This window comes from Microcaecilia unicolor, chromosome 5 (assembly GCF_901765095.1).
Source record: "Microcaecilia unicolor chromosome 5, aMicUni1.1, whole genome shotgun sequence".
Lineage (NCBI taxonomy): Eukaryota > Metazoa > Chordata > Amphibia > Gymnophiona > Siphonopidae > Microcaecilia > Microcaecilia unicolor.
Window position 1 is genome coordinate 198940106 of NC_044035.1, and position 27164 is coordinate 198967269.

The 27164-nt window shown below is 50.5% G+C and overlaps 1 protein-coding gene across 2 annotated transcripts in view; it reads left to right on the forward strand.

Moving 5' to 3' along the window:
- TRADD (TNFRSF1A associated via death domain) overlaps positions 1-27164 on the forward strand; it is a 343489-nt gene that overhangs the window by 20699 nt on the left and 295626 nt on the right. The gene's annotated exons all lie outside the window — the stretch shown is intronic.

Genomic DNA, 27164 nt, shown 5'->3' on the forward strand with positions numbered 1-27164 from the left:
TTGTTTTTTCCGCGCCTGGAGAGAGTCGTGCGTCGCCGCTCTCTCTGGTCAGCCCCGGAAAACCGTCGCGTTTTCGCGATTTTTCTTAGTTTTTTCTTTGTTTCTGGTCCCCGCGCGTTCCGGACCTTTTCTTTTTTCTTCAAAAAAAAAAAAAAGTGAACGCGCTTGGTTTTTCCCTCGTTTTCTAGCGGGGGCGTCGCGGCCTTGTGGCCGCGCGGTCGATTCATTTTTCGAGGTGTGATTTACCGCCACCATCGACGACTTTAATTTCGCCGACGCGATTTTTCCGTCGATGTCCTCGAAGGTCCCGAGTGGATTTAAGAAGTGTGGTCGGGAGGAGGAAGTGACGTCACCGGGTGACATGGTTGCCTGAAAGCGGAGCTCCGTGTCACACATGGGGAAAAAACGATAAAAAGCCCGATCCGCGAACGGAGTAGCGGCCCATTAAGAGCGGAGGTGCAGGTGAAGGAGACAGCGTGAGAATCGAATGCAGGGAGAGTTGGAAAAGATCGATCTCTCCCGCTTTGCTTACTCGTCGACACCGCGAAGTAAAAACAAAATGGCGACCGTGCAATCAAATCGCCCACAACAGGCGACGATTTTGCCCCGCACCGAACAGCTGCCTGGAACAGACCCTGAGTCAGGTGCAGATCAAGAGGGGACAGAAGAGGAGATGGGACCTGAGTGGCAGAAATGGCTACAAGAAATAAGGTCTGATCTTAAAGCCATGCGGAGTGAATTACTCAATATGGGGGCTGAATTAAAGGGCGAAATAAGGGAGCTTGGCACCAGAATTGAGGAAGCAGAGACCCGATTAGATGCCCACTCTGAATCGATAGAGACCCTAGAGCAGCGCACCACTGAGAGCCAGCAGGCGCAGCAGCAGATTTTAGACAAACTGGAGGACCTTGAGAACCGAAGCCGCAGAAGCAATCTGCGCTTTCGAGGATTACCGGATTCCCCTGCATATCTGGACTGCGAGGACACTATACAGAGACTGGTGAGTGACCTGCTGGCAACGGGGGGCACTACAATGGAACCGGCATCGATTCTCCTGGAAAGGGCCCATCGAGCGTTGGGGTCCCCACGAGCGAATTTACCTAAAGATATAATTGTCTGCTTTCGGGATTACAAACTGAAGGAACAAGTGGCAAAAGCGGCACGGCAGACCCCAAACTTTAAATGGGACTCCTACGCAGTAGAAATATACCAAGACCTAGCTGCAACTACATTAAAGCGAAGGGCAGACCTGAAACCTGTGACCAGACGACTACAGGAATTGGGAATCCGATATAAATGGAGACACCCTTTTGCACTGGTCTTCTACAAGGAGGGAAAAATGCACCAAATCCGAACACTCGTAGAAGCGAGTGAGATCTTGCCAGTGGAGGACATGGCGGAGGCGTCCTCCTCGGTGGGGGCGGTAAAACGTGGTCCATCGAGGGGGCTGCCACCAAAATGGCAACGAGTGGGTAAAGGCCAGAAGCGCCTGCAACGCCAAAAGTCGGCCACCACAGTGCCATAAAAAGGGAACTTTGCCCTGCAGAGGACCGACAGATGAAAGGAGAAAGCAGGGAAGAAACCCTTTGGACCAAAGTTTGGTGGAAAAGCAAAAGACATGTCTGACCCTACTGAGAATTAGGGTGAAGTATGTTAAGAGGTTGCATTTCATGTCCGTGAGTGACTTTGTTGTATAGTTGAACTGTTAAACTGTTATACTGTTATATTATCAAGATATGGGGCCCAAAAAGAGAGGGCATGGGGCATTGATCAACAGCACCTATGTGATCCTGTGATGACACAGTAAAGTGTACATTCAACCAACACTTCTTCCTTAGATGCCCTTTGTGATGCACAGGGGCAGCATTAATAGGCAGGGGGGTGGGAGGGAAGAGGGGAGGGAGGGTAATGCACGGTGGAGGAGGAAAGAGAGTTGGGTGAGAGCTGAGGAGGAAACACAACAATCTGGGACTAGGAAAGAAGGACAGAGGGTGGAATTAGATAAAGCATCAATATATTATATAGAGATATATGTGGATGAAAAATGCTAGATCTTAAGCTCCTGCTGCTTAATACCAGAGGCCTAAATATCCCCAGAAAGCGACAGCTCCTGTTTAGGGAAATGCTACGTCTACGCGCGGATGTGGTCCTAGTACAGGAGACCCATCTGCTGCCCAAATATGAATACTTATGTCGTCATAAAAAATTCCCGCACATATTCTTTGCCTCTAACGGGGCCAATACAAAGAGTAGAGGAGTGCTGATGGCATTCACGGGAGACAAGCCATGGAATATACAAAAAGTAATTAGAGATAAGGGAGGCAGATACCTTCTGGTAGTTGTTTCTTTAACAGGACGGGTCTATACACTAGTGAACGTTTATGGCCCCAATACCCAACAAGAGGGATTCTTAGCTGAGATAGATAAACTACTTCAACAACATATAGAGGGTTCCCTAATAGTGGGGGGGGATTTCAATCTTACTTTACAGTCCCACTTGGATAACTCTTCAGATGCTATACGGTATGGCCATCGGGATAGAACAAGACTACAAGAATTTATCAACCATTGGCATCTAATAGACCTGTGGCGGCAGGTAAATCCCCGAGAACGTAGCTATACATACTATTCCACAGTACACCAATCATTCTCTCGGATAGATTTTTGGTTAGGGGAGGCGTCTGTGGCGGGAATGATGGGATCTCATCAAATACTACCTAGAACCTGGTCAGACCACTCCCCTATTCTTATGCAGCTAGTGTTGCCCACAGCACCGGTGGGAAAAAGAGGGTGGCGACTAGATGATACGCTCCTACAAGACCCGATTAATGTATTAAATATAGAAAATAAGATTAAAGAATATATTCAATTTAACGATACAGGAGAAGTGTCGCCTATTATGGTTTGGGAGGGATTTAAGGCGGTAATGAGAGGCCATCTAATTGCACTAAAGACACATGTTAGGAAACAAAAGATGTCCAAGGAAACAAACATTAGAAGACAATTAGAACAGGAGGAAGCTAGACTTCATCAGGGAGGAGGAGGGAATGAACAGTTAATTAGAGATAAAATACACCGGCTCCGGACCCAAGTGTGTGAGTTGGAGCTGGCAGATTTGGCAGAAGACCTTCAAAAAGCACAGCAGATACATTATGAATTTGGGAATAAAGCTAGTAGACTTTTAGCTTTCAAATTAAAACAGCAAGCAACTCGCAATATAATCGCGAGTCTGAGGGATGAAGGAGGAGGGATTCACACAGAAACTGACTATATCGAGTCGGCATTCAGAGAATATTATAAGAGGCTATATGCGGGTGGGGCAGAGATAGCGCCAGCAGAGATAAAACAATATTTAGAGGACATTGAGCTTCCCAGACTGGAAACTAGCGCAAGTCAGACGCTCTCACAACCTATCACATTGGAAGAGATTACATATGTTATCCAGAGGCTCCCGATGGGAAAGGCCCCGGGTCCTGATGGATTCACAAATAAATTTTATAAACGATTTGGGAAGCTCTTGGCCCCAATGCTGCTAAAGGTACTCCACTCGATAGACTCAGGCTCGGGACTACCGCCAACATGGGATCTAGCCAACATAACGGTTATTCATAAAGTAGGGAAAGACCCTCAATTGTGCGGATCCTACAGGCCAATTTCACTTTTAGGGATAGATTATAAGATCTTTACTAAGATCTTGGCTATACGGATGCAGAAATACCTGCCCTTATTAATTCATCAAGATCAGGCAGGTTTCGTGCATGGCAGACAGACATTCGATAACATACGGAGAGCTCTGCATGTAGTCTTCCATGCGCGAGACACACAGTCTCCCCTATGTATTCTATCACTGGACGCTGAAAAAGCGTTTGATAGGGTGAGTTGGCCATTTTTGTTTGGAGTACTGGACAGAATGGGGTTCACAGGGCGACTGCTTCATTGGCTCCAGTTGATCTATAAGACTCCACAGGCCTCACTCCGAATAAACGGAAGACTCTCAGAGCCATTTCGCCTATATAGAGGGACACGACAGGGGTGTGCACTGTCCCCCCTGTTATTTGCAATAGTGATAGAGCCACTGGCAATGAAACTTAGATCACATCCAGATGTCAAGGGGCCGCGATTAGGAGGAGTGGAAACTCGAGCTCTCCTTTTTGCTGACGATGTTCTGCTTATGTTGCGGGACCCCATGACCTCATTCCCGAGAATACTGGAGATACTATCTGCATATGGAGAGGTCTCAGGATTCAAAATCAATTTAGATAAATCTGAGGTGCTAGATATAAACATTCCCCCAGAACAGAGATCCCAATTACAGCAGACTGCCCCATTCCGTTGGGCGCCGAAATATGTTCGGTACCTGGGGATTAATATTCCAAAACACATTGATGAATTGTTTCAGGTCAATTTCCCCGAGATGACACGACAGCTTTTTCGGGACTTGGAGAGATGGGAAGGTTTGCAATTGTCTTGGGTGGGAAGGATAAATGCGGTTAAGATGGTGATACTCCCGAGAATGTTATATCTTTTTATGGCACTACCGATCTCCATCCCTGATAGCTTTTTTCGAGGCCTCCAGAGAAGAATATTTTCCTTTATCTGGAAAAAAAGACCCCCGCGAGTCAGACGGGAAGTTCTATATCAGCCCAGAGAAAAAGGGGGGATGGGGGTCCCATCGTTTGCCACATATTTTCTGGCTGCGAATCTTAGAACATTGACGGCGTGGTTTACAGACACGGAAAAACTGGGAATACAGATGGAGCAAGGCTGGATGGCACCATTTCCACTAAAGGCTATACCATGGCTGGCTAAACAGGAGCTGGAAGTGCTAATTAAAAAATGTCCACCTTTGATACGATGGCCCCTACAAATTTGGTGTAAAGTTCGAGAACAATTCTTTCCAGGGCGTAGATATTTTCGGCATATGTACCTTAGATTTGCTCCCCACTTTGGACCAGGCAGGCAAGATAAGGCCTACCTTACTTGGGAGGATATGGGACTGTGTACATTGGGACAAATGTGGGAGGATGACAAAACAGTAACATTAGAAGAACTCCATAGAGAATATGGGCTATCCCACTTACAGGCGTTCCAATATTACCAGGTGCGGGATTTTATAACCCGAAGAGCAAAAGGGGAGTTAAGCCTAGCTGACACTGGAATAGAAAGGGGAATGATGAAAGGAGGAGGTAGAGGAAGTATTTCCAGGCTGTATGGAGCGCTACTGGCATACTCTAATCCGATAGAGCATTATTTGGCAAAATGGGAGGAGGCCCTGGGGGTAACATACACGCCCCCACAGTGGAAATTAGCACTTAGGTCTTTACTTAAGGTATCGATTTCTAGTGCCATGATTGAAAGTGGACACAAAATATTATACTGCTGGTACTATACCCCCCATCGATTGGTAAAGATGTTTCGAACTGGCTCAGCTACATGCTGGCGACAATGTAATACAACAGGGGACATGTTCCATATTTGGTGGACCTGTAAACATGCTCAGGCTTACTGGATAGAGATACTGAAATTTATAAAAGATGTCACTGGAGTGACATACCCACTAAAGATGGAGCATTGTTTGCTGCACTTTAAACCTGAGGGGGTCCAGAACCCAGTACATCGATTCGCAGGACAGGTATTTGTGGCAAGCAAATTGATCCTGGCAGCAGCATGGAAACAACCGTCATTACCTGGTCTTGGAAAAGTTTTGCAGAAGCTAGACTATGTCAACCTGATGTCAAAGCTTACAGCATTACGAACTGGTCGACTAGTACAACACCAAAAAATTTGGAAGCCATATGAACAATGGAAAGCCTCACATCAGCTCTCTGATCAATAAGGAATATAGGGAAAAATGGGAAAGAATAAGTTTGTTGCTTATCAGGGAGAGGGGGGGAGGGAGGGAGGAGGGACTGGGGGGGAATAGCCATGTTATAGGATAAATGAGAGTGTTCAAGATGGTTTGGCTAGCAATTATGATGTATTAGCAATGTGTTATATATTGTCAACTTTATATATGAAAATAATAAAATAAATGGTTAAAAAAAAAAAAAAAAAAAAAAAAAAAAAAAAAAAAAGAAGTGTGGTCGGTGCGGCCGGCCTATCTCGCAGACCGACACCCACGCTTGGTGCCTCCAGTGCCTCGGGCCGGAGCACAATATCAAGTCGTGTTCCTTGTGTCTTGGTCTCCGTAAACGGACTCAGGTTGCGAGGCAAGTTCTACGGGACCGTCTTTTTGGAACTTGCGCCGGCCCCTCGACGTCGACCTCGACTGCATCGGTATCGACGACCGGTTCTTCGGTATCGGCACCGATGGCATCGACCCCAGGAGCACAGGTCCCGTCGGCCCGCCGGTCCTCCGGTGAGGGTAGAGGTGAGAGGCCGCGTGGGCAATCGGCTCCGGTCACTCCCTCGGCCCTCGGGACCGAACCCTGTCTGACCCGGTTCCTCGGGACCGAGGGGGATCGACCTCCTCCTCCTCTATTCCACCTGGCACCGATGACGGGCACCGCAAAAGATCAAAGAAGCACCGTCATCGGTCGCCTTCGATGCGTCCGGCTCTCGGTGCCGGCGAGGAGTCGACACCGAAGCGTCCGCGTCGAGAGGAGAGATCCCCTTCGGTAGTGGAGGTACCGGCGCGTCCGGGTCCCAGCACTTCGGTGCCGTCTCCTGGACCCGAGCAGCTTCCGGCACCGACACCTCTACCAGCCCCTCCGTCTTTCCCGGCAGCAGGCCTGGACGAGTGCCTCCGAGCCATCCTTCTGGGGATCCTGGAAGGGCTGATGCGCCAGGCTGTGCCGGCGCCGGGGGTGCTTGCGCCCTCGGCGCCGTTGACTGTGGTGCCGGCGAGCTCTAGCCCGGTGCTGAGGCCGTCGACACCGCCGCCGCTTGCGGCGCCGGTCTCGACAGCCACGCAGGTGGAGTCCCTGTCGACGTCGATGGAGGGAGCTTCGTCCCCGCCGGCGCGGGAGTCCACCGCTCGACGACACCGAGGCCTCGGTGCCTCGACGTCGAGCCAGGCCCAGTTACGGACTCAGCTACATGAGCTTATGTCCGATACCGAGGAAGAGGCCTCGTGGGGGGAAGAGGAGGACCCCAGATATTTCTCCTCAGAGGAGTCTGCGGGTCTTCCCTCGGACCCCACGCCTTCCCCAGAGAGGAAGCTCTCGCCTCCCGAGAGCCTCTCCTTTGCCTCCTTTGTAAGGGACATGTCTATCTGCATTCCCTTCCCCGTGGTCTCTGTGGATGAGCCGAGGGCTGAGATGCTCGAGGTCCTCAACTATCCATCACCACCTAGAGAGTCCTCCACGGTGCCGTTGCACAATGTCCTCAAAGAGACACTGCTTCGGAACTGGATGAGACCCTTATCTAATCCCATCATTCCCAAGAAAGCAGAGTCCCAGTACAGAATCCACTCGGACCCAGAGTTAATGCGGCCCCAATTGCCCCATGACTCGGCGGTCGTGGATTCTGCTCTCAAGAGGGCACGGAGTTCGAGGGATACCTCCTCGGCGCCCCCGGGGCGGGAGTCTCGCACTCTGGACTCGTTTGGGAGGAAGGCCTACCAATCCTCCATGCTCGTGACCCGCATCCAGTCGTACCAGCTCTATACGAGCATCCACATGCGGAACAATGTGAAGCAACTGGCGGACCTGGTCGATAAGGCCTGGACTGCTCCGGCGGGAGCTTATCAGGAGGTGGTCAGGCAGCTGAAGGCGTGCAGAAAGTTCCTGTCCAGGGGTATCTATGACACCTGTGACGTGGCATCTCGTGCTGCGGCCCAAGGTATAGTGATGCGCAGGCTCTCATGGCTGCGTGCCTCTGACCTGGACAACCGCACCCAGCAGAGACTGGCCGACGTCCCTTGCCGGGGGGATAATATTTTTGGTGAGAAGGTCGAGCAGCTGGTGGACCAACTGCATCAGCGGGAAACCGCCCTCGACAAGCTCTCCCACCGGGCGCCTTCATCATCCACCTCAGCAGGTGGACGTTTTTCCCGGGCCCGGCAGGCTGTGCCCTATTCTTTTGCAAAGCGTAGGTACACCCAGCCAGCCCGAAGGCCTCGTCAGGCACAGGGACAGCCCCAGCGCGCTCGTTCTCGTCAACAGCGTGCGCCTAAGCAGCCCCCTGCGCCTCCACAGCAAAAGCCGGGGACGGGCTTTTGACTGGATCCACGGGAACATAGCCGCCCTCAAAGTGTCCGTACCGGATGATCTGCCGGTCGGAGGGAGGTTAAAATTTTTTCACCAAAGGTGGCCTCTCATAACCTCCGACCAGTGGGTTCTCCAAATAGTGCGGTGCGGATACGCCCTAAATTTGGCCTCCCTTCCACCAAATTGTCCTCCGGGAGCTCAATCCTTCAGCTCCCATCACAAGCAGGTACTTGCAGAGGAACTCTCCGCCCTTCTCAGCGCCAATGCGGTCGAGCCCGTATTACCCGGGCAGGAAGGGCAGGGATTCTATTCCAGGTACTTCCTTGTGGAAAAGAAAACAGGGGGGATGCGTCCCATCCTAGACCTGAGAGGCCTGAACAAATTCCTGGTCAAAGAAAAGTTCAGGATGCTTTCCTTGGGCACCCTTCTGCCAATGATTCAGAAAAACGATTGGCTATGTTCCCTGGATTTAAAGGACGCATACACTCACATCCCGATACTGCCAGCTCACAGACAGTATCTCAGATTCCGCCTGGGCGCACGGCACTTTCAGTATTGTGTGCTGCCCTTTGGGCTCGCCTCTGCCCCACGAGTGTTTACAAAGTGTCTCGTGGTGGTAGCGGCGTACCTACGTAAGCTGGGAGTGCACGTGTTCCCATATCTCGACGATTGGCTGGTCAAGAACACCTCGGAGGCGGGAGCACTCTGGTCTATGCAGTGCACTATTCAACTTCTGGAGCTGCTGGGGTTTGTGATAAATTACCCAAAGTCCCATCTCCAGCCAACACAGTCTCTGGAATTCATAGGAGCTCTGCTGAATACCCAAACGGCTCAGGCCTTCCTTCCCGAAGCGAGGGCCCACAACCTCCTGTCCCTCGCTTCGCAGACCAGAGCGTCTCAGCAGGTCACAGCTCGGCAGATGTTGAGACTTCTGGGTCATATGGCCTCCACAGTTCATGTGACTCCCATGGCTCGTCTTCACATGAGATCTGCTCAATGGACCCTAGCTTCCCAGTGGTTTGAAGCCACCGGGAATCTAGAAGATGTCATCCGCCTCTCCACCAGTTGCCGCATTTCACTGCTCTGGTGGACCATCCGGACCAATTTGACCCTGGGACGTCCATTCCAAATTCCGCAGCCCACGAAAGTGCTGACGACGGATGCATCTCGCCTGGGGTGGGGAGCTCATGTCGATGGGCTTCACACCCAGGGTCTGTGGTCCCTCCAGGAAAAGGACCTGCAGATCAACCTCCTGGAGCTCCGAGCGATCTGGAACGCACTGAAGGCTTTCAGAGATCGGCTGTCCTACCAAATTATCCAAATTCGGACAGACAATCAGGTTGCAATGTATTACACCAACAAGCAGGGGGGCACCGGATCTTGCCCCTTGTGTCAGGAAGCCGTCGGGATGTGGCGTTGGGCTTGCCAGTTCGGCATGCTCCTCCAAGCCACATACCTGGCAGGTGTAAACAACAGTCTGGCCGACAGACTGAGCAGAGTCATGCAACCGCACGAGTGGTCGCTTCATTCCAGAGTGGTACGCAAGATCTTCCGAGAGTGGGGCACCCCCTCGGTGGACCTTTTCGCCTCTCAGACCAACCACAAGCTGCCTCTGTTCTGTTCCAGACTACAGGCACACAGCAGGCTAGCGTCGGATGCCTTTCTCCTCCATTGGGGGACCGGCCTCCTGTATGCTTATCCTCCCATACCTTTGGTGGGGAAGACCTTACTGAAGCTCAAGCAAGACCACGGCACCATGATTCTGATAGCGCCCTTTTGGCCCCGTCAGATCTGGTTCCCTCTTCTTCTGGAGTTGTCCTCAGAAGAACCGTGGAGATTGGAGTGTTTTCCGACTCTCATTTCGCAGAACGACGGAGCGTTGCTGCACCCCAACCTTCAGTCCCTGGCTCTCACGGCCTGGATGTTGAGGGCGTAGACTTCACTGCGTTGGGTCTGTCTGAGGGTGTCTCCCGTGTCTTGCTTGCCTCTAGGAAGGATTCCACTAAAAAGAGTTACTTTTTCAAGTGGAGGAGGTTTGGTGTGAGAGCAAGGCCCTAGAACCTCGTTCTTGCCCTGCACAGAACCTGCTTGAATACCTTCTGCACTTATCAGAGTCTGGCCTCAAGACCAACTCAGTAAGGAATCACCTTAGTGCGATTAGTGCTTACCATTATCGTGTGGAAGGTAAAGCCATCTCTGGAGGGCCTTTAGTCGTTCGATTCATGAGAGGCTTGCTTTTGTCTAAGCCCCCTATCAAGCCTCCCGCAGTGTCATGGGATCTCAACGTCGTCCTCACCCAGCTGATGAAACCTCCTTTTGAGCCACTGAATACCTGCCATCTGAAGTACTTGACCTGGAAGGTCATTTTCTTGGTGGCAGTTACTTCAGCTCATAGGGTCAGTGAGCTTCAAGCCCTAGTAGCTCATGCTCCATATACCAAATGTCATCACAACAGAGTAGTGCTCCGCACCCACCCAAAGTTCCTGCCGAAGGTGGTGTCGGAGTTCTATCTTAACCAGTCAATTGTCTTGCCAACATTCTTCCCCAGGCCGCATACCCGCCCTGCTGAACGTCAGTTGCACACATTGGACTGCAAGAGAGCATTGGCCTTCTACTTGGAGCGGACACAGCCCCACAGACAGTCCGCCCAATTGTTTATTTCTTTCGACCCTAACAGGCTAGGGGTCGCTGTCGGGAAACGCACCATCTCCAATTGGCTAGCAGATTGCATTTCCTTCACTTACGCCCAGGCTGGGCTGGCTCTTGAGGGTCATGTCACGGCTCATAGTGTTAGAGCCATGGCAGCGTCAGTGGCCCACTTGAAGTCAGCCACTATTGAAGAGATTTGCAAGGCTGCGACGTGGTCATCTGTCCACACATTCACATCACATTACTGCCTCCAGCAGGATACCCGACGCGACAGTCGGTTCGGGCAGTCGGTGCTGCAGAATCTGTTTGGGGTTTAAATCCAACTCCACCCTCCAGGACCCGAATTTATTCTGGTCAGGCTGCACTCTGTTAGTTGTTCTTCGTAGGTCAATTTCTGTTATACCCTCGCCGTTGCGAGGTTCCATTGACCTGGGTTCTTGTTTTGAGTGAGCCTGAGAGCTAGGGATACCCCAGTCGTGAGAACAAGCAGCCTGCTTGTCCTCGGAGAAAGTGAATGATACATACCTGTAGCAGGTGTTCTCCGAGGACAGCAGGCTGATTGTTCTCACCTACCCTCCCTCCTCCCCTTTGGAGTTGCGTTTTCATCTTTTTGCTTGTCATTCAACTGGCGGGAACGGTCGCGCACGGGCGGGAAGACGGCCGCGCATGCGCGGTGGGCGTGCCCTGCGTGCGGACCGCCCGCGAAGCTTCCTCCGGTTGGTGGGGGCTGCCGCGGACGTCACCCAGTCGTGAGAACAATCAGCCTGCTGTCCTCGGAGAACACCTGCTACAGGTATGTATCATTCACTGTATCTATCTTCTTCCCCTCCCCTGGGCCACATGTCTCTTTCTTCTTTTCCTACCCCTGGGGTCAGCATCTCTCTCTCTCTTCCTTCCCTCTTTTACCCCGTCCCCCAACCTCAGGGCCAGCATGTGTCCCTCTCTCTTAGGTTCAGCAGCTCGCTGTCTCTCTGCTCCTTCCTGTCCACCTCTCCAAGAATCCAGCAGGTATATCTGTCTCTCCTACACCTTATCTCATCTATCTCCTCCATCCCTGACTCTCATTTTGAAGATCTTCTCTTTCCCTCCTCACTATTCCCTCATTATAACCTAGTAGAAGGAAAAAATAAGTAAGTACCATGCTGCTGCAATGTTGAGGCAGGAAGAAGAGAGAAGCAGTTGGTGTGATGCCGGGGGTGAAAATGGTGCATGGTCATGGGACCGAGAAGTGCTTGCATGCACAGGAGCACTCGGGGCTGGACTGGTGGTAAAGTGCGGGTTTTTGGGGCAGAACTGGGCTCCAGTGATGGAGCTGCGAGCATTCTTTCACTCCCTTTACTCTGCCACCCTGTACACTGGTCCAGTCATCTCTTACCCCGTCTGAGCCTCTGCCCTCCAAATCTGGCTGTCTCTGGCTGACCCATGGGGCCTTTCCTCTTCCAGTTCCCGCCCTTCTTTTCGGCGGGTAGGATCTTGCAGAAGAAACGCTCCACGGATTGGCCAGAGACAGCCTAAGTGAAACACTGCCGCCATCGGCAATCTAAGGAAGGTTTGGAGGGTGGATACTTGGATGATGGAGTGAAAGATGACCAGACCCGTGTGGAGGTGCGGGGGCAGAGTGGAAGGAGTGAGAGATGACAAATGATTAGCCTACGAGGCTCCTCACCCTCTTCTGCAGCGGAATTGCGGGTCTTGCGGCAGGGCAACTCCATCCTTCGATGTGCCGAATGATGCTAGCACCTATCTTTGTGGCTCGGCTCTGGATGTAATGGCTCCGCATACCAGCACCACGTGACTCGGTAATTCAACGTGGTGCTGATAGGCAGGAACCAGAACATCCGGGCTGCGGAGGCAGGAGCCAGCATCGTTGGGAGCAATCAGAGGTACGTTGGGAGACAGAAGGCATGCACAGAGAACAGCAGCTGCTGCATCTGTCAAGCAGAGGCTCACCTAAAAGCCTCAGCTGCAGCAAACTGCTATACCTAGAGGTAAGTGGTATCTAAAAATCAGGCACCCCTTTGGCCACCAGTGTAGGGGGGGGCTTGAGAGAGGGATGAGGGGGCCTGGGCCCCCGAGGACCCCCCCCCCGTAGCTACGCCACTGCATGACACAGTAAAATATTACCTCATAAAATACTTAACCTCACAATGCATACTAGATCCTTGTCCTAATTACCTTATGAAGGAAGCTCCTAATATATTCATTAATATGCTTCAGCAGCATTTCTTCTTCCTAGTATTCCACGTCACTTTCCCTGATGATAAAGGTTCTATTATCCTAATACCAATACCAAAAAACAATTCAATCACCATAACTGATGTAACAAACTACAGACCATTAGTCTCCATTCCTTTGATAAAGGCGATGGAAGGAATAGTAGCAGCACAAACTATGGACTACCTTTCACATTTCTCCGTACTGCACAAATTGCAATCAGGTTTCAGACCATGCTATAGCACCGAGACTGTCCTTACTACCCTAGTATCAAATCTCAGAAAACAAATTAGCATAGGGTCAAAGATCTTAATAATGCAGTTCGATATGTCTAGCGCATTTGATGTAGTAGATCATAATTGCACCCTGGTCCACAAAATTGTTCACGGTGAAGCCCCAATCTATATGTCTGACCTCATAGACCTGCCAGCCAGGAACACAAAAAGAACAGTGCACACTTTCCTGAATCTCCACTACCCCAGCTGTAAAGGACTTAAATATAAATCCACATACGCATCCAGCTTCTCCAACATATGCACGCAACTATGGAACGCACTACCGAAGGCCATTAAAACAATGCACGACCTAACAGTCTTCCAAAAACTGCTGAAAACTGACCCATTCAAGAAGGCATACCACAACAATTCATCTTAAATACTAGACAACTAGACTTTACATGAACTAGACAAAACCGAATTCCCTACACTTGACTGATAACCTTGCTGCTACTAATGAAAGTCACGCAATACGCACTACCACTTTATGTTTAAATCTGTTTATTGACGGAAATTCAGAAAATATATACTTAATATTGCAACAAGAAAACAATACTGTTACAACAAATAACTGCCAATCCTCCTTCTATCGTCAATTGATTTCCTTTTCCCCCCCAATCAACCCACCTCCTCTCCCCCCCACCCTCCCTAATCCTTCTTATTTAGGTACGGTTGCTTTTTATTAATAAACTAGTAAAAAAGGCCCGTTTCTGACTCAAATGAAACGGGCGCTAGCAAGGTTTTCCTCGGAGTGTGTATGTTTGGGAGAGTGTATGTGAGAGTGACTTTTTGAGAGTCAGAGTGAAAGTGTGAGTGTGTGAGAGAGAGAGTGAGTCTGGGTGTGAGTGTGTTTGTGAGAGTGTGTGTGTGAGAATGAGAGTGTGTGCAAGTGTGTATGTGAGACACAGTGTGAGAGAGAGTGTGTGTGTGTGGGCGAGAGAGAGAGTGTGTGTGAGACACAGATTCTCTGTGAGAGTGAGTGTATGAGACCAAGCGAGTGTGTGAGTGACTGTGTGGCACATAGAGAGTGAATGTGATACAGTGTGAGACAGAGTGTGTGAGAGTGAGAGTCAGAAAGACACTGTATATGAGAGAGAGAGTGTGAGCCGTGCCCTCCCAATCCATGGCCATCTGTCCCCTGCCCCCTCCATTCATCCTTTTCCAGCAATTCCCCTCTCTCCCTGAGCCCTGCCCTCCCAATCCATGGCCATCCATGTTTCTCTGTCACCTGCCCCCTCCATTCATCCCTATCCAGCATTTCCCCTCTCTGCCTGAGGCCTGCCCTGCAATCCATATCCATCCATGCCCATCTGTCCCCTCCATTCATCCCTATCCAGCAATTCCCCTCTCCCTGAGTCCTGCCCTTCCAATCCATGCCCATCCATGCTCCTCTGTCACCTGGCCCCTCCATTTTTCCCTATCCAGCATTTCCCCTCTCTGCCTGAGGCCTGCCCTGCAATCCATATCCATCCATGCCCATCTGTCCCCTCCATTCATCCCTATCCAGCAATTCCCCTCTCCCTGAGTCCTGCCCTTCCAATCCATGCCCATCCATGCTCCTCTGTCACCTGGCCCCTCCATTTTTCCCTATCCAGCAATTGCCCTCTCTCCCTGAGGCCTGCCCTGCAATCCATATCCATCCATGCCCATCTGTCCCCTCCATTCATCCCTATCCAGCAATTCCCCTCTCCCTGAGTCCTGCCCTTCCAATCCATGCCCATCCATGCTCCTCTGTCCCCTGCCCCCTCCATTCATCATTTTCCAGCAATTCCCCTCTCTCCCTGAGCCCTGCCATCTCAATCCATGCTTCTCTGTCCCCTGCCCCCTCCATTCATCCTTTTTACAGCAATTCCCCTCTCTCCCTTCCATGACCCCCCCTCGCATCCATGCTCGTCTGTCTCCCATGTCCCAGCATGTCCCACCCCCTTCTTCCCTCCCCCCCCCCCCCCTTCGCATCCTTGCTGTCGTTTTTCCTCTGCCCTCCCGCTCCCATTGTTCAACTGTCCACCCTCTTCTCTTCCCCCTACATCCATTTTTTTTTTTTTTTTTTTTTTAATTTACCTCCGTGGCGGCGGTTCCGGCAGCACAGCGTCAGGGAAGGAGGCGGCGCTCCCGACGTCTAGCCTTCCCTTCGTTGTGTTCCGCCTTCTTCTGACGTCAGAAGAAGGCGGAACACAGCGAAGGGAAGGCTAGAGACGTCGGGAGCACCGCCTCCTTCCCTGACGCTGCGTTTTGTTTTTTGTTTTTTTTTGCGCCGTCGACGTCATGACGTTTGCCCTGGACGTCATGACGTTTGACGCGAGGGCGGGGCAGAGACGGCTGGCAGCCTGGCTGGCTTCACACCACGAATCCACGAACCCTAAGAAATGTTTGAGTGACTTCAGAACGTTGTCCTCATTAGAACGTTCACGGTGCGTTTTATTATATTAGATAGATACAAAATCCAGTATCATTGCCAGATGATATAAAACTTTTTGCTGGCTGGCTTTAACATAGACAAAACTAATCCGCTTGCAAGTCAACCTTCTGTTTGTTGTTCTTAGCCCCCCCCCCCCCCCCATTATCCTTACCTAATACATTCCTTACCCCACCAATCTCTCCCCCATCCACTCTTCCCGTTCAACCAATAGATACATCCTATTAGAAATTCAACAAATGCACCATATAGCATGCTCTTAAACTGGACCCCTGGTACCCAGCCCTATCCCAGAGTTTTAAATTCTCATATGCATAGCTACTGAATGTATCATTACCTGTCCCTACACATTGCCCTGTTTGTCGGGCCTCCTTTTTAGGGTTAAAACTCATGATTTTGATGGCCTTTACGTCCCCCAAATCCCCCCCCTCGCCCAACTGTCTAGCCCCCCTGCCCCATCCCTTTCCCTTTTCTCCCAAGTTACCCCCATCTATATCCCCCCAGTAATACTGATGAACGTCCGCTCATCAGCCAGGTCTTGTGAGTGCTAGGGTCCCAACCCCCCCCCCCATACACTTTAACCCATATCGGGTCTCACCTATGGTGCTTCCCCCATCCTCTTTCTACTTCTCATCCCTTTCCTTATTTAATGCAAATACATATTTAAACATAAAAAGAAAAGACTTTATAACATTTGTGTAAACCTGAACGTCCCAAGACGACTTCTTACTCCAACAACTCCAAACTTGTTCAGTTCTGTGGTGACAGGATGCCTTGACCCTGTTTCTAACTGCTTTTCAAACGTTAGTAGCCTTTGTCCTCTCCGTGCCTTCAGCCAATGTTTGACTGCAGTTCCTTATCCACGAAGTTCTGTGCTTCTGTCATTGATTCAAAGGTGTGCCATTTTCCTGCATGTTGGATCTTTAGAATTGCAGGGTACAGCAGCATAAAACGGATCTTCTTTTCCACCAGTGATGAGCAAATTGGGTGAAATCACCGTCGCCTTTCTTGCACGCCCACAGAATAATCTTGAAAGATCTGGATTTGGGCTCCATCATACGTCAGGGAGTCGCACTTTAATCTGTACCCCCGCAGGATTTCCTTTTTATGTATATAATTATGGATCTTAATTATCACCACTCTGGATTTCCGTTTGTCTGGCTGTGGCTTCCCGACTCTGTGTGCACGTTCAATGCACAGGGCTCCATTAATGTCTGATAAAGCAAATTCCTTGCAGCGCCACTGTTCCAGGATGTGCCCCAGCGACTTGTCTGACAATGACTCGGGGAGACCCGCAATTCTTAAATTACACCAGCGTGTACGGTTTTCAATGTCTTCCAGTTTGTCTTGAAAAGTTTTTAACTGATCTTTCAGGTGCAGGAGTACAGGCTCACTTCGGCCCCATCCGTCCTTCAGGTCCAATATTCTTTGTTCGACTTCTCCCGTCCTTTTTATTGTCTCCGTTAAGGTTGCATCCAGTTTGTTCAGCTGACATGTTAGCACATCGAATCGGGGAGTCAGTGCTGTTCCTACCGCCGCTGTGATCTGCGTTAGTTGTTTTTCGCTGAACTCCCCACTCGGCTCGCTTTTCACCAACGCCATCTTGTAACTTGGTCCTGGCGACAGAGGTTTTTCTTTTTCCATTTTTGATCCTCTGCGTGTCACTCAGGATGGCATCGGACATACGAACTGATCCATGCACTATAATAGCTCGAGGGTGAGTGTTATATTCTCGCTGTTAGAGGATTAGGGTTGCTTTGTTGTGAAATAGGGGTGAGGATCCCGGAGCAGCGCTGAAAACACAGCCACTACCCACAGTGCATCACGCGACCTCCACTCACTACCACTTTATTTCTCAATTCTGAATTGAACTTTCTATAGATGGCTATCTAACTTATGTTATAAGTTCTTCTATCACTCAGGAACCTCTACGCAATACCATATTGTATCATACTTTCTCCGAGGACAAGCAGGCTGCTTGTTCTCACTGATGGGTGATGTCCGCAGCAGCCCTCCAATCGGAGAGCTTCCCTAGCAAAGACGTTTGCTAGGCCTCGCGCGCATGCGCGACCGTCTTCCCGCCTGAACTCGCTCGTGTTCGTCAGTCTTCTTTTTTTCCGCTCTCGGGATGGCTGTGTTTACCGTCGTTCAGTGCCCTGAGGAGACCCTCGCGCTTTTCTTGCGTCCTTCCGTTTCAGAGGTCTTCTTTATTTTTCTAGTTTGCGTGTTCTTCAAATTTAAAAAAAAAATCTTTCCTTTATTTTCGAGTGTTTTTCCCGTACAAGTTTCCTTTTGCTTTCGGTAGTGACCCTGTTGGCAACCCGTACGGGTTTTTCTCCCTTTTATTTTTGGTGCCTTTGCCATCATCGCGAATTTTGATTTCGCCGGCGTGATTTTTCCGCCCATGTCATCGAAGCCTCCCAGTGGCTTCAAGAAGTGCATCCAGTGCAACCGGGTTATCTTCGCTCACTGATAGGCATGCTTCGTGCCTTCAGTGTCTGGGGACTGGGCACTGTCCTCAGGCCTGTACTCTGTTGTTTGTTAAAAAAGAGAACTCAGGCGGCGAGATTGGCCCAGTGGAACGTTCTGTTCGGGGCCTCGCCCGGTGCTTTGACGGTTTCAGTATCATGGTCATCGGCCGGTGCATCGACATTGGCGGTACCGAGGTCATCGACCGGTGCTCCAGCGTCGACGGTACCGAGATCATCGTTGGTGCTGATGTCGTCGGAGGGTGCTTCTTCGTCTGGAGTGCAGGTGAGGGCTGTCCATTCCCAAGCTGGTGGCAGTGAGCCCTCGAGTAGGTCTCCCCCTGCCTCGAGGGCTCCTGCGGTACAGCCCCCCCCCCCCCGGGATCGACCTTCGGCCCCGGCCCCGAGGAAGAGACGCTTGGATTCGACGTCCTCATCGGTACCAGGAGGTTCCGGTGACATGCTTTGTGTGAAGGCAAAGAAGCATCGGCACTGGTCACCTTCCAGTCGTGGTACCGAGAGCTCTGGGTCGCCGAGGGAGTCAGCACCCGCTAGCCATCGACGCCGGGAGGACCGCTCACCCTCTATTCAGGAGGTGTCAATGCGCTCTACCCTGGACAGCCCGGTACCACCTCTGCGCCCCGAGCAGATTCTCAGTTCGTCGCCTGCACCGGACTCCCAGCCTTCCTCGAGAGCCTCAGGGCCATCCTTCCAGGGATCCTGGAAGAGCTGTTGCGCCCTTCTCCGGTACCGGGGGTGCTTCCACCACCGGTGCCGTCGACTGAGGCAACAGCTGGCCCTTTGCCCGTTGCTTGCGGTGCCTACGTCGGCTGCCTCCCAAGCAGACTCTCCGACGACGTCGATGGAGGGAGCTTCATCGCTGCCGATGCGAGAGTCTACTTCTCGACATTCCCACCGTGGCCATGTGTCTACGGAGTCGAGGCGGGCACGGCTTCGGACAGAGGTTCATGAACTAGTGTCCGACACCGATGGTGAGGCCTCATGGGAAGCAGAGGAAGACGTCAGATATTTCTCAGATGAGGAGTCTGACGGTCTTCCTTCTGATCCCACGCCCTCCCGTGAAAGACAGCTTTCTCCTCCTGAGAGTCTATCTTTCGCGGCCTTTGTCCGGGAAATGTCTACGGCAATTCCCTTCCCTGTGGTAACGGAGGATGAACCAAGGGCTGAAATGTTTGAGCTTTTGGACTATCCTTCACCACCTAAGGAATCGTCCACAGTACCTATGCATCATGTCTTCAAGAAGACACTGCTGGAGAACTGGGCAAAGCCACTAACTAATCCCCACATACCCAAGAAGATCGAATCCCAGTATCGGATCCATGGGGACCCTGAGTAGATGCGGACTCAGTTGCCTCACGACTCTGGGGTTGTGGATCTGGCCCTTAAGAAGGTCAAGAGTTGTAGAGTGCTTCGGCGCCCCCGGGCAAAGACTCTAAAACCTTGGATTCTTTTGGGAGGAAGGCCTACCATTCTTCAATGCTCGTGGCCAAAATCCAGTCTTACCAGCTCTACACGAGCATTCATATGCGGAACAATGTGCAGCAGTTGGCGGATAAGCTCCCTTCTGATCAAGCCATGCCTTTTCAGCAGGTGGTCAGGCAGCTGAAGGCATGTCGTAAATTCCTGGCCAGGGGTGTTTACGACACTTTTGATGTCGCGTCCAGGGCTGCTGCTCAAGGTGTGGTGATGCGCAGGTTCTCATGGTTGCGTGCCTCCAACCTGGAAAATAGGATCCAGCAGCGGATTGCAAATTCTCCTTGCCGGGGGGATAATATTTTTGGTGAAAAGGTCGAACAGGTGGTAGAGCAGCTCCATCAGCGGGACACCGCTTTCGACAAATTCTCCCACCGGGCGCTTTCAGCATTTACCTCAACTGGTAGACGTTTTTATAGCGGAAGAAGGACTGTTGACTATCTTTCTAATAGGCGTAAGTACAACCCTCCCTCTTGCCAGCCTGCTGCCCAGGCCAAGCCCCAGCGCGCTTGCTCTCATCAGCAGCGTGCGACTCAGCAAGCCCCTGCGGCTCCCCAGCAAAAGCAAGGGACGGGCTTTTGACTGGCTCGAGCAGAGCATAGCCGGTCAAAGTGTCTGTGCCGGACGATCTGCCGGTCGGGGGGAGGTTAAAATTTTTTCACCAAAGGTGGCCTCTCATAACCTCCGACCAGTGGGTTCTCCAAATAGACCGGCTAGGATACTCCCTCAATTCGGTTTCAAAGCCTCCAAATTGCCCACCAGGAGCTCAATCCTTCAACTTCCAGCACAAGCAGGTACTTGCAGAGAAACTCTCCGCCCTTCTCAGCGCCAATGCGGTTGAGCCCGTGCCACCGGGGTAAGAAGGGCTGGGATTCTATTCCAGGTACTTCCTTGTGGAAAAGAAAACAGGGGGATGTGTCCCATCCTAGTCCTAAGGGCCCTGAACAAATATCTGGTCCGAGAAAAGTTCAGGATGCTTTCCCTGGGCACCCTTCTTCCCATGATTCAGGAAAACGATTGGCTATGCTCTCTGGACTTAAAGGATGCTTATACCCACATCCCGATACTGCCAGCTCACAGACAGTATCTCCGATTTCGTCTGGGAACACGGCACTTTCAGTATTGTGTGCTACCCTTTGCTCTCGCCTCCGCGCCCAGGGTGTTCACAAAGTGCCTGGCTGTGGTAGCGGCGTCTCTACGCAGACTGAGAGTGCACGTGTTCCCTTACCTCGACGATTGGCTGGTGAAGAACACCTCCGAGGCAGGAGCTCTGCAGTCCATGCAGATGACTATTCGACTCCTGGAGCTACTGGGGTTTGTGATAAATTATCCAAAGTCCCGCCTTCTTCCTGTTAAGAAACTCAAATTCATAGGGGCTCTGCTGGATTCTCAGACAGCTCGTGCCTACCTTCTGGAAGTGAGGGCCGACAATCTTTTGTCCCTTGTTTCCTGTGTACGAGCGTCTCAGCAGATCACAGCTCGGCAGATGTTGAGATTACTCGGCCACATGGCCTCCACAGTGCATGTGACTCCCATGGCCCGCCTCCACATGAGATCAGCTCAATGGGCCCTAGCGTCTCAGTGGTACCAAGCTGCTGGGGACCTAGAGGACGTAGTCCTGCTGTCCACGAGTTTTCTCCAATCCCTGCATTGGTGGACAATTCGATCCAATTTGACTCTGGGACGTCCCTTCCAAATTCCTCAGCCACAAAAGGTGCTGACAACGGATGCGTCTCTCCTGGGGTGGGGAGCTCATGTCGATGGGCTTCACACCCAAGGGAGTTGGTCCCTCCAGGAACAAGGTCTATAGATCAACCTCCTGGAGTTACGAGCGGTCTGGAACGCTCTAAGGGCTTTCAGAGATCGGCTGTCCCATCAAATTATTCAAATTCAAACAGATAATCAGGTTTCCATGTACTACATCAACAAGCAGGGGGGCACCGGATCTCGCCCCCTGTGTCAATGTGGCTTTGGGCTCGCCGCAACAGCATGTTTCTTCAAGCCACCTATCTGGCAGGCCTAAACAGTCTGGCCGACAGATTGAGCAGGATCATGCAACCTCACGAGTGGTCACTCAATTCCCGAGTGGTACGCGAGATCTTTTCTTTTTTTTTTTAATTTAAATCTTTTTATTGATATAAATTCTGTATAACAAACATAGTACTTCAACTTCCTTAAATACAGATATAAAAGACCATCCAATTTTTCCTCCATCTATAAATTTTCAACCCTTATTACCCCCCTAGCCCCCCTCCCTCCATCCCTTTTACCTCTTAAACCCCATGCTGTTGATCTTTATGAATTCCCCCCTCCCCCCAACTATATGGGAGCCAACCACCCTCTTAACCGTGACCACCCCCTCTTCCTTCTCAATTCCCCATCTCTACGGTATGCCGTGAGTCTTTCCATGAGTACAAATTGCTCCACTTTCTCCCTCCACTCGCCCATGGAGGGAGGATTCTTATCTTTCCACCTTCGGGCAATAAGACATTTAGCTGCCGCCATACCCCAGCGTAGCAGCTTACTGCGCTCCCAGGAGTCACTATCATTATGTATTCCCAATAAGCACACCTGCGGACTGCACACCATTGAAATCCCTGTCATTTTAACCATTGTTTTGATAACCTCTATCCAAAATGGCAATATCCGGGCACAGGACCACCATATATGTAGAAAGGAGCCTCTCTCCTGTTCACATCTCCAGCACTGATCAGAAGCAGTCGGATACATCTTCCTAAGACGCTCAGGGGTATAGTACCACCTAGACAATACCTTGTATACATTTTCCTGTACTAATGCACAAGTGGAAGCCCGCCGGACCTCCCCACAAATCTGTTCCCACTCCTGATCCGTGAAACTACATTTCAAATCCAACTCCCATGCTCCCTTGAAGCGGAATGGGGTTGGATCACTCCCCCTTATAAACCTATAGATTACTGAGATAGCCCTTGGAACCTTCTGTAACATACCCCACAAATTCTCCAAGCTCTTCTGCTCCTGTACTTTGTTCCCCCTCCACCCCATGGACCCCATAAAATGCTTGACCTGTATATACGAAAACTGATCACTTTCCGGCAGCCCATATTGAGCCTTAAGGTCTTCAAAGGGTTTCATCTGTTGTCCCTGCAATAGGTCCCGGAAGTTTAGGATACCCAAACGCTCCCATCTCAGGAATACCCTATTCTCCTTTCCCGCCCCAAATTTTGGTTCCCATCGGATCTCCGCCCTAGTAGACACCCTCTCTCCCTGTCCCCACTTCCTCCGAAACTGCTCCCACACCTGTAAGAGGTGTCTACAAAACGGGTTATCCACCCCTGCTAGCCGAGCCTCCAATCCCTCAGAGGTCCACAAAAGGGATCTCAGGCTCCTCAAAGGGAAATACTCCTGTTCTAACTGACATACCAACTTGGTCTGTTTCCTCTCCCACTCAAGCACCATTTTCACCTGCGCTGCATAAAAGTACCACTGCAGGCGTGGCAGTGCCCTTCCTCCTCTTTCCACCTCCCCCCACAGCACTCTCCTTGCCAATCTAGGATGCTTACCCTCCCAAACAAACTGTAGTATCAGACGTTGTAGCTTTTGCAACGTCCCCCTTGCCAGCGCGACCGGCAAACACTGGAACAAAAATAACAATCTGGGGAGAATATTCATTTGAATGACTGCCATCCTTCCCCACCAGGATACCCACATTCCTTTCCACCGTGACAGATCCTGTCGGATGCGCTCCACAATTTTCCCATAATTCAAGTCAAAAAGTTTTTTAGGGTCCTTAGGTATAACCACCCCCAAATATCTTATGCTCTGCTTAGCCCACTTAAATGCGAATTGTTGCTGCAACTGGTGTTCCATGTCTTGAGACACTGTGATACCCAAGACTTCACTTTTCTCCATGTTGACGCGGAGTCCTGCGAATTGTTCATATTCCCCCATCACTTCCCCTATTACCTTTAGTGTCTTCTCCGGTTCTGTCACATATAATAACAAATCATCTGCATATAGGGCCAGACGGTGTTCCCCTGTCCCCACCATAAAACCCTGGTAATCCGGGTGTTCCCTTATAAGCACAGCCAAAGGCTCAATATATAGAGCAAACAAGAGAGGGGAGAGGGGACACCCCTGTCTAGTCCCCCTCCGAATATCAAAAAATGATGTGTAATGCCCATTAACCCGAAGTCGGGCTTTTGGGGCCCTGTACAGCGCTGAAAACCAACTATAAAAACCCTCCCCAATTCCCATTCGTCTCATCACCTCTCTCAGGAACTCCCAGTCCACCCTATCAAATGCCTTCTCAGCATCTATTGCTAACATCAGGGCCCCTGGGAGTCCCTGTTGCGCTGCCCACTGTAAATGAAGGGTGCGTCGCACATTATCCCCTACCTGCCGTCCCGGGACAAACCCCGACTGTTCCTCCCCTATCAACCCAGGAAGGACCCTCCCCAACCGGTTAGCCATCACTTTGGCTAGGATCTTTACATCCACATTTAACAATGAAATAGGGCGGTAAGACCCACAGGCCGTGGGGTCCTTCCCTGGTTTTAGCAGTAGCGAGATCCCCGCCTCCATCATAGAATTTGCCAAACTCTCCCCCTCCAATACCCCATTCCCAAGTTTAAGTAGATGAGGTCCCAGTTCTTCTACATAGCATTTATAAAAACGAGAGGAATATCCATCCAGCCCCGGGGCCCTCCCATTCGGTAAAGACCTAACAACCCTCTGTATCTCTCCCCACCTAACCGGCTCTCCTAGATGCCGTTCCTCCTCTGTTGACAAATGCGGTAGTGCGATACGGTCCAAGAAAGCCGACATACTATCGTTATCCGTCTCCTCCCTAGCCCTATAGAGTTGCTCATAGTAGTCCTGAAATCCTCTAGCTATATCCGCATCTGTATAATACCACCCCCCATTCCCATCTCTCAGTTTCTGGATCAAGGTCTTAACCTTCCTCGCCCTCAGTTTCCCCGCTAGAAATGCACTGGACTTATTTGAAAATTCAAACACCCTCTGCTTCCATTTAGTTTGCATAAATTCAATCTTTTGCATTTGTAACTCTGCCAGAGCCTTCCTCACCTCTCTAAGCGCTTCTCCCAACTGTCTGGTAGGGTTCCTTTTATGTTGTTTCTCCAAGTACACCAGCTTACCATGCAACTCCAATGATTGTCTCTCTCTTTCCCTTTTCCGGCGGGCCCCCCATTTTATAAAGACCCCTCTCACTACCGCTTTCATTGTATCCCATAAAGAGCCTTCTGATATGTCTCCTGTATCATTTAGCTGAAAAAATTCCACTATGGTGTTTCTAACTTCTTCCCTTACCACCTCGTCCCCCAGAAGTGTTTCATTAAGTTTCCAAAACCCTCTCTTCTGCTCCCCCTGCAGCCCTTGCAACCTGATCCATACAGGGGCATGATCAGATATCTGACATGTCCCTATCTCTGCTTCTACCAGCCAATGCCAGCAATTCCAGTGTATCCATATGCTATCTAAGCGCGCATATGACTGGGCCACATGAGAAAAGTGGGTATAGTTCCTCTGCGTCCCATGCAATAAACGCCAGCTATCCACTGTTTCACAGTCCCTCAAAAGAGATAACAGAGCCTTACGCCCCGGGCCCCCCACCCCTCTGTGCCCCTTGGAGTGATCTAATTCTCCATCAGGGGCAACATTAAAGTCTCCCCCAATGAACACTTGTCCTCTAAGAAAAGCTTGGACCTCTCCCTTTAATGCATCAAAGAACTGCTTCTGACCCGTATTAGGTGCGTAAATGTTAAGGATGGTAATCTCCCTTCCTTGTAATAACCCTCTAATTCCCAAACATCTCCCACTCTGATCCCGGAATTCCTCCTGAATATGCAGCCCGCACGTGTGTCTCACCAATATAGCCACTCCCCCGGCTCTCCTGGGTTCCCGACCCTGATGTACCCGAACCTCTCTAAAGGACTTGTGTTTCAGAAGGTGCCCATCTCTTGGACGTAGATGCGTTTCCTGTATTAGGGACACATCCCATTGCATCCTTTGCACTTCTTTAAAGACCAGACTCCGTTTCCCAGGGTGATTAAGCCCATTAACATTCCATGAGCCTATTGTTAACAACTCCCCCCCTTTCCCTAGCCTTCTCAGCCTCTCTTCATAGGAAAGTCGTCCCATCCCCACTATCATTTTCGTCGCCCTTCGCTGTACCTTTTCCAATTCTACTATATCTTTTTTGAGATACGGAGACCAGTACTGAACACAATACTCCAGGTGCGGTCGCACCATGGAGCGATACAACGGCATTATAACATCCGCACACCTGGACTCCATACCCTTCCTAATAACACCCAACATTCTATTCGCTTTCCTAGCCGCAGCAGCACACTGAGCAGAAGGTTTCAGCGTATCATCGACAACGACACCCAGATCCCTTTCTTGATCCGTAACTCCTAACGCGGAACCTTGCAAGACGTAGCTATAATTCGGGTTCCTCTTACCCACATGCATCACTTTGCACTTGTCAACATTGAACTTCATCTGCCACTTGCACGCCCATTCTCCCAGTCTCGCAAGGTCCTCCTGTAATCGTTCACATTCCTCCTGCGACTTGACGACCCTGAATAATTTTGTGTCATCGGCGAATTTAATTACCTCACTAGTTATTCCCATCTCTAGGTCATTTATAAATACATTAAAAAGCAACGGACCCAGCACAGACCCCTGCGGGACCCCACTAACTACCCTCCTCCACTGAGAATACTGGCCACGCAATCCTACTCTCTGCTTCCTATCTTTCAACCAGTTCTTAATCCATAATAATACCCTACCTCCGATTCCATGACTCTGCAATTTCTTCAGGAGTCTTTCGTGCGGCACTTTGTCAAACGCCTTCTGAAAATCCAGATATACAATATCAACCGGCTCCCCATTGTCCACATGTTTGCTTACCCCCTCAAAAAAATGCATTAGATTGGTGAGGCAAGACTTCCCTTCACTAAATCCGTGCTGACTTTGTCTCATCAGTCCATGTTTTTGTATATGCTCTGCAATTTTATTCTTAATAATAGCCTCCACCATCTTGCCCGGCACCGACGTCAGACTCACCGGTCTATAATTTCCCGGATCTCCTCTGGAACCTTTCTTAAAAATCGGAGTAACATTGGCTACCCTCCAGTCTTCCGGTATTACACTCGATTTTAGGGACAGATTGCATATTTCTAACAGTAGCTCCGCAAGTTCATTTTTTAGTTCTATTAATACTCTGGGATGAATACCATCAGGTCCCGGTGATTTACTACTCTTCAGCTTGCTGAACTGACCCATTACATCCTCCAAGGTTACAGAGAATTTGTTTAGTTTCTCCGACTCCCCCGCTTCAAATATTCTTTCCGGCACCGGTGTCCCCCCCAAATCCTCCTCGGTGAAGACCGAAGCAAAGAATTCATTTAATTTCTCCGCTACGGCTTTGTCCTCCTTGATCGCCCCTTTAACACCATTTTCGTCCAGCGGCCCAACCGACTCTTTGGCCGGT